This window comes from Labrus bergylta, chromosome 5 (genome assembly GCF_963930695.1).
Source record: "Labrus bergylta chromosome 5, fLabBer1.1, whole genome shotgun sequence".
In the NCBI taxonomy this organism is placed as follows: domain Eukaryota; kingdom Metazoa; phylum Chordata; class Actinopteri; order Labriformes; family Labridae; genus Labrus; species Labrus bergylta.
This window is the reverse complement of record NC_089199.1, coordinates 32,750,692-32,758,059: the sequence shown is the minus strand read 5'-3', so window position 1 is coordinate 32,758,059 and position 7,368 is coordinate 32,750,692. Positions and strand designations below refer to the sequence as shown.

General features: G+C 36.9%; 1 protein-coding gene across 1 annotated transcript in view; it reads right to left on the bottom strand.

The window, feature by feature from the left end:
* LOC109998273 (dynein, light chain, roadblock-type 1) overlaps positions 1–126 on the bottom strand; it is a 5,528-nt gene extending 5,402 nt beyond the window's left edge. Inside the window, exon 1 of the mRNA XM_020653058.2 lies at positions 1–126. This exon is cut by the window's left edge and continues 10 nt beyond it. The gene's annotated coding sequence lies outside the window, so the exon portion shown is untranslated.
* Between the last annotated feature and the right edge of the window lie 7,242 nt (positions 127–7,368).

Genomic DNA, 7,368 nt, shown 5'->3' with positions numbered 1-7,368 from the left:
AAAAAGTGGAGAAATCTGTGTTAGAAACGCGTCTCCGAGCGCAGCACAACAACAGCTAACAGAACAGCTTTGTTGCTATGACGAGACAACTGACGAACACTTCCGGGTCGACGGCCGCAAAAGCTGCGTTCACGTTCCAGGACAAAAATTGGAAAACAAACCTAGTAGGGTGTCCTACTAAGGTAAACAAGCGCAATAAAGTTAGAATTACAATCGATTTTTTTTTTGGTAAAGACTGAATGTAAATATTTAAAGGTTAAACATCATCAACACATGGAAGAATTAAATAAAGCTACGTGCAAAACACCTTCAATATATGACCAGAAACTGTCTTATTGGGTTTGTTTGTGTTCCTGGTAGAATATCACACTTGTTTCTTTGTTTATTATGTTTTGTATCAGCATCAGCTGTGATTTAAATTGCTGAAATGTTTGTGTTTTAAAATGTTGTACGAAAAAAGAGGAATAAAATGTTGTTTATCTGGAGCTGAAGATTCATCACCCACAGTGATGTAGTAGAACCTGAAGAAGTGGGTATACTCTTAATTTAGTGTCCCATCCAGCAGAAGATAAACGGCCTATATTATAGACAATGACATGTATGACTGCTCTTACACATTTAGTTCACCTGAAAATATATATATTTAATATTTACTCTAAACTTCTGCTGCTTGGTATCGTTATGAAATAAACATGTATTTCCTGTTCTTTTTGTCGCTGGAAAAAGAGAAAATCGCTGATGCAATGCACTGGATGTTTCCAGGTTGTGTCACTGAACATGTTTCACTCAGGCTGAGCAATCACAGGGGATTTAGAAGTGGGTATATCCTCTATAAAGACTGAAAAATGATTGGGTATAAACCCTGTGTATACCCTGCTCTACATACTGATTATGCACAAAACAAAGAACATGATTGAAATAATTGATGGGAATGTTGATCAATTAGTGATAAGAGAGTGAAACCTCCCTCCACAAACTCAACTGTCTCCAGCTGTTTTGGTCAAGTAGACTTTGTGTAAAAAGGGACCACACAGCTGAAGACGTCGAGTTAAAACTCAACATAGAACTCTTTTTCAAATTTACAACATGATGAAAAATAGTTCTTTATAGTTCAGGTAAGAAAGCAATAAAGGCTTACAACATAAACTTTAAATATAGAAAACAAGTGTTGTAAGCAGTACAAACTGAGACAGAATAAATAGCCTAAACAGTGGAGTGGTTTATTATCTGCAGTAAATAACTCTGTTTGAAACACACACTGTGTTGAGAATTTCTTATTTGAACACAGAAATCTATTTATAATCATTTTAAAGTGTAACAACATCGATGTGGAGACTTCCGGCTGTTTGAAAACAGAACTTTTCCCATAATTATTTTAGATTTAAATAAAATAGAATAGAATAGAATTCCTTTATTGATCCCAAACTGGGAAATTGTGGCGTTACAGCAGCAGGTTGTCCAAACACATAATATGAGTAAAAAACACAATATTAGCAAATCTAAACACAATATAATATTAAATACAAAGTAAATAAGTACTAAAAATATCAAAACTAAGACTGTGAATATATACAACCAGGATTTAACTAAGCATTACTAGTCTTAAATAGGAAGATTAGATATGGAAGATTGAATGTAAATGTGCGAAAACAGAGTTGTAAATGGACAGTATTGACACAAGTTAAAGTGCATGAGTGTAGACATATTATAAGCAGAAACTATACAATATAACGGCGAGTAGTTTGTAAATTTAACATGTGCAGAACAGATGACAGTATGGAGAGACAGATATGATCATGATGACAGTTCTCTGCTCGCATGAGGTGAGCTGTTGTACAGAGAAAGACAAATGAATGATCACAGGAGGTAAGAAACAAACAACTCGATAGGAGTTTATTCATCAGGGAATTAAAGAAAACCTTAACTTAGGTTATTTCTCTTTACTCAGTCTGTCCTCGTTGATGCTGGAGAGTCAAAAGTCACTCAACAGAAAAACAAAGTTTTCAGAAAGCTTGAGCTTCTCAGAAATGATGTTATGCAACGTTACCAAGTTTTTCTGACCAACATAGTCACATTCCTAAAAATAAAACCGTTTAAAAACATGTCATTAGTAGATTGTAAATGTTTTAAAGATGCAACAGGATCCGCAGGGGGGAAAGAGCAGCTTCTATCAGCGATACTGTTGCACATATTTCTTTCTGAGGAATATGAGTCACTCAGTGATTGTAAATCTGTATGAACGTGAACATGGTGGGCGCGGCCAGCAGCTGCATCAACAGAGACCTAAACCGACAAGACTGGACAGGAAGTTAAAAGAGTGTGCTTTCAAAATAAAAGTATAGATGATAAAAAAAATATGGGTCTTCAACAAGCAGCAACCTCCAGTGCTGAAGAATGAAGTGTAAAATCCTGCAGTTCTAGTGTCCACTAGAGGCTGGCTGCAGAAGCACAGGAAGTCACATACACACCCATTCTAAAAAGTCTGTTTTTACAGCAGAGATGAACATGTTTACAGCCTGGTTCAAAAAACCAAATAGGTGTGATTAGCTCATGTCTGGATGGACACACACTGTACGGGGGGTGAATGTTTTGATGACTCATCAGTTTTGATTTGATGAAGGATAAGAGTTATTCACAATAAGGCGTGTAGCTGACCTGATTGACAGGTGGGCGCGGTGTAACGGTTTGTCAGGAGGTTTAAAACCCGCCTCAGCTCCAGCTCTCAGCCTGTCGTTAGGTTGACTGAAAGTTAGACTGAGACAGCATTTCCAGCATGGAGACCGCCATCGATGGGACTCCAGCGCCCCCTGCAGGAACAGACGGGTGACACAATCGATGGGACTCCAGCGCCCCCTGCAGGAACAGACGGGGGACACAATCGATGGGACTCCAGCGCCCCCTGCAGGAACAGACGGGGGACACAATCGATGGGACTCCAGCGCCCCCTGCAGGAACAGACGGGGGACACAATCGATGGGACTCCAGCGCCCCCTGCAGGAACAGACGGGGGACACCATCGATGGGACTCCAGCGCCCCCTGCAGGAACAGACGGGGGACACAATCGATGGGACTCCAGCGCCCCCTGCAGGAACAGACGGGGGACACCATCGATGGGACTCCAGCGCCCCCTGCAGGAACAGATGGGGGACACCATCGATGGGACTCCAGCGTCCCCTGCAGGAACAGATGGGGGACACAATCGATGGGACTCCAGCGCCCCCTGCAGGAACAGACGGGGGACGCCATCGATGGGACTCCAGCGCCCCCTGCAGGAACAGACGGGTGACGTCACTGTCTAAATTAAAAATGGACGGAGACAGAAGAAAAAATTATGAGCCTTCTTTCAGAGAAGATGAAATTAGATCACCGTCAGATTGAAATTGAACGTGCTCATCGTTCAGGTAAACCTGCTCCAATGGGCAACAAACCCCGTCCAATTACAGTGAAGCTTCTATGACATAAGGACAAACTCTCCATTCTGGCTAAAGAAAAAACCCTGAAGGGGTCGAACGTCTATATAAATGAGGACTTCTCTGAAACAGTTCGGCAGAAGCAGAGAGAACTTTTGCCAGAGTTGAAAGCTGCACGAGAGAGAGGTGATATAGCTTACCTACAATATGACAAGCTCATCGTGCACCCACCTTCACATAAGCCAAGAAGAAACGAGGTAATGACATAAGGAATCCATGTTGCTGTACTATGTTTACTTCTTTCATAATATGACTAAACAAGATCAGTGTTCGCAGTGTCAAAAAAGTATGATTCTGAGCATCTTCTGCACACTGTGTAAAAATGGGTCTCATATTAGATGTACACCAGTATCTAACAAGCCATCTGGCATATGGGCATCTTGGATTTGTAAAGAATGTGTAAGTCTATTTCCTTTCTCTATACTTGATGATGATGAATTTGCCTCCTACCTGACGGACAGTCATGACTCAAAACACTTAGACACAGACAATATGCTGTTTAACCCATTTGAATTAAATCATGAAATGATTCAAATTTTGATCCTGATATTAATTTCTTCTCAACAAACTCTAATCCAGGCCCTTATCACTACTATAGAGAAAGCTAGTTTAATGCCTATATCAAGTCACTTTCCACAAAATCAAATATTTTTTCACTATTGCATTTCAATACCCGCAGCCTTCCAAAAAACTATGACCAGCTTTTGCATTATCTATCACTCTTAGAACATGACTTTTCAGTAGTTGCTTTAACAGAAACATGGCTTACTGAAGAAACTAAGGATTTATATGAACTGTCTTTGTATAACTCTATTCATTTTGTTAGGGAACATAAAATCGGAGGTGGTGTTTCAGTTTATGTCCATAAAAAACACAGTTTTAAGAATAGATCTGATCTTTCCCTCAAATCTGATCAAATTGATACAGAATCAGTGTTTATTGAAATCTCCTGTTACGATTCTGGGAAAAATATGATTGTAGGCTGTATTTACAGACCACCAGACACAGACATAAATAGTTTTAATGATAGCTTGAATACTACACTGGAACTAATAAACAAGGAGGGGAAAACCTGCTACATCCTTGGGGACTTTAATATCAACCTTTTTATGGGGGAGACTCACTGACCGACTGAAGATTTCCTGAATAATTTATATGCAAATAAAACGGCAACTTTGATTGATAATATACTGACAAATTCCATGCAGAATATGTCAGTTCCAGGAATATTATATTCAGATATTTCAGATCATTTTCCAGTCTTCCAACTTACAATGATGGATGGAGCTAAGACCAAAAATGAAGTTGTCACAGGAACTTATAGGAAATTCAATGCGAGTAACATACGCAAATTTCAAGATATGTTGGAAAAGGTATCTTTTGAAAATGTTTTTAAGGAGAGTGATGCTAATTTGGCTCACAATATATTCATGAACTCATTTAATTCAGTATTCTATAAAAGTTTTCCTTGAGTAACTTGCTCGAAAAGGTTGGATAAAGATAATAATTATAATGCTTGGTTTACTGCAGGCTTGAAAAAATCATCAAAAATCAAAACAAAACTCTATAAACGATATATTTTATGTCCTACACCCCTAAATCAAGCAAATTATAAATTGTATAAGAATAAATATAATCATCTTCTCAGAGTAGCCAAAAAAAGCTTTTTCAGTCAGCAGTTAAAGAATTCTGCAAGGAACATCAAAGCTACATGGAAAATTATAAATCAGCTACTCCAAAAGAAAAAACCATCAACAATTTTTCCGCTTAGTTTTTCCGATGGGAAAACATCCATCACGAGTCGTTTCGATGTTGCTTGCAAATTCAATGAGTTTTTTGTGAATGTGGGAACTTCCATCTCTAAGCAGTTTGGCAACACAAATGAAAGTCCAACCGATTATATCAGAGGTAGCTTTCCATCATTCTGCTCGTTTGAACCTCTTAACTGTAATGAGATAAATGACATTATTATAGAGCTAAAACAATCTGCCCCGGGTCATGACGGCATTAGTGCAACCCTTGTTAAAGAGGTAAAAAGATCAATATTGAAACCGCTCTTGCATGTTTTTACGATGTCCATGGAAACTGGTACTGTTCCTTCTGATCTTAAACTGGCAAAGGTTATTCCACTTTTTAAATCGGGTGATCCAGGACATTTTACAAACTACCGTCCCATCTCAGTTCTTCCATGTTTTTCCAAAATCTTAAAAAAAACTAGTATATAAACGCATCCTCAAACATTTGAACATGCATTGTATACTGTATGAACACCAGTATGGATTCAGAAAACAACACTCTGCCTATATGGCCCTCTTACAACTAGTGGACAAGATTTATTCTGCATTAGAAAAGAAAGAGTTTTCATGTGGTATTTTTCTGGATCTCTCTAAAGCATTCGATGCTGTAAATCATGAAATTTTACTAGCTAAACTATATAGATATGGATTTAATGGAAATGTCCTGAAGTGGCTCAGTAATTATGTATATAACAGACAGCAGTATGTCAACATAAATGGTGTAGAGTCTGAGAGAACTATGATGCAGTGTGGGGTCCCACAAGGGTCCATTTTAGGACCGTTACTGTTTCTCATATACATTAACGATCTTGCAACAGTATCAAACACAATATGCCCATTATTATTTGCAGATGATACTAATTTACTTGTCTCCAATAAAAACTTGTCAGAACTCATGAATGAAGTAAATAATGGCCTTCTTGCATATTCAAAATGGTTTAAAACAAATAAGTTGGCATTAAATGTGAAAAAATCTAACTTCATGATATTTGCTGGAAAAATGAAATATAACTCTGAAATGGTGAAATTGTATATAAATGATGAAGAAATGACTAAAGTAACATCAACAAGATTCTTAGGGATCTTAATTGATGAGAAACTTACATGGAAAGATCACATTATCTCTGTCTGTAGTCAGGTTACAAAATCTCTAGGGATTATTAGAAAAATGTGTGTTTTTTTACACTCTTCTTGTATTTCAATATTATATTACAGCCTAATATATCCGTATCTTACTTATTGCAATATTGTATGGGCCAGCACTTTCCAAACATATCTTCATAAAATTCTATTACTCCAGAAACGTTTTGTCTGAATGGCAACTTTTTCCAAGTCCTGTGATGCAACCTCCCCTCTTTTTCTGAAGTGTAACATATTGACAATCTTTGATATCAATACTCTTCAAATAAGTAGTTTTATTTTTAAAGTTAAATACATGAGTGCAAACTTGCCAGAAAGCTTTAAAGCATTTTTCATTTTTAATTCTCAAGTAAACTATTACTCAACTAGACAAATCAATAACCTCTACCTACCAATGTGTCGTACGTACATCTCGAGGACTCAATAAGATACCGTGGAGTCAAATTATGGAACACGCATATTTATTTACTTAATGATTCTTTGTCTTTTTCTAGATACAAATTGAGACTCAGAAATGTGTTGATGTCAGAAAAATTTGTAGTAAATAGTGAATTGTCCTGATTTTGTTATATTGTCTACATATTGTATGTCCTGCTTTGCTCTATTTTTATGTTTTCAATGTTTGTTTGTAATTTTCAATCGGGTAAATTGTATTTGCGATAGTAAATATTCTTACTTTGTTATTTTTTACTGTATTTTATTTTAACTTTGTTTAATCTCTTAAGGTGAGGTTTTCAGATAAGCCCTCATGGGTTTCTACCTCACCTGCACATTTGTTTTATTTATTTATTTATTTTTTTCTGTTTGATTCTTCCTTCAAAAAATGTGCAAATAAACTAAACTAAAACTAAACTGCACAGTGAAGGAAGGAAAACAGATCTGAGAGAAAACATAAATCATTTTAAACAATCACCTGGCAGGTTTTTAGTCTGTGTTTTTATTTTTATTTTATTTTTTAAAG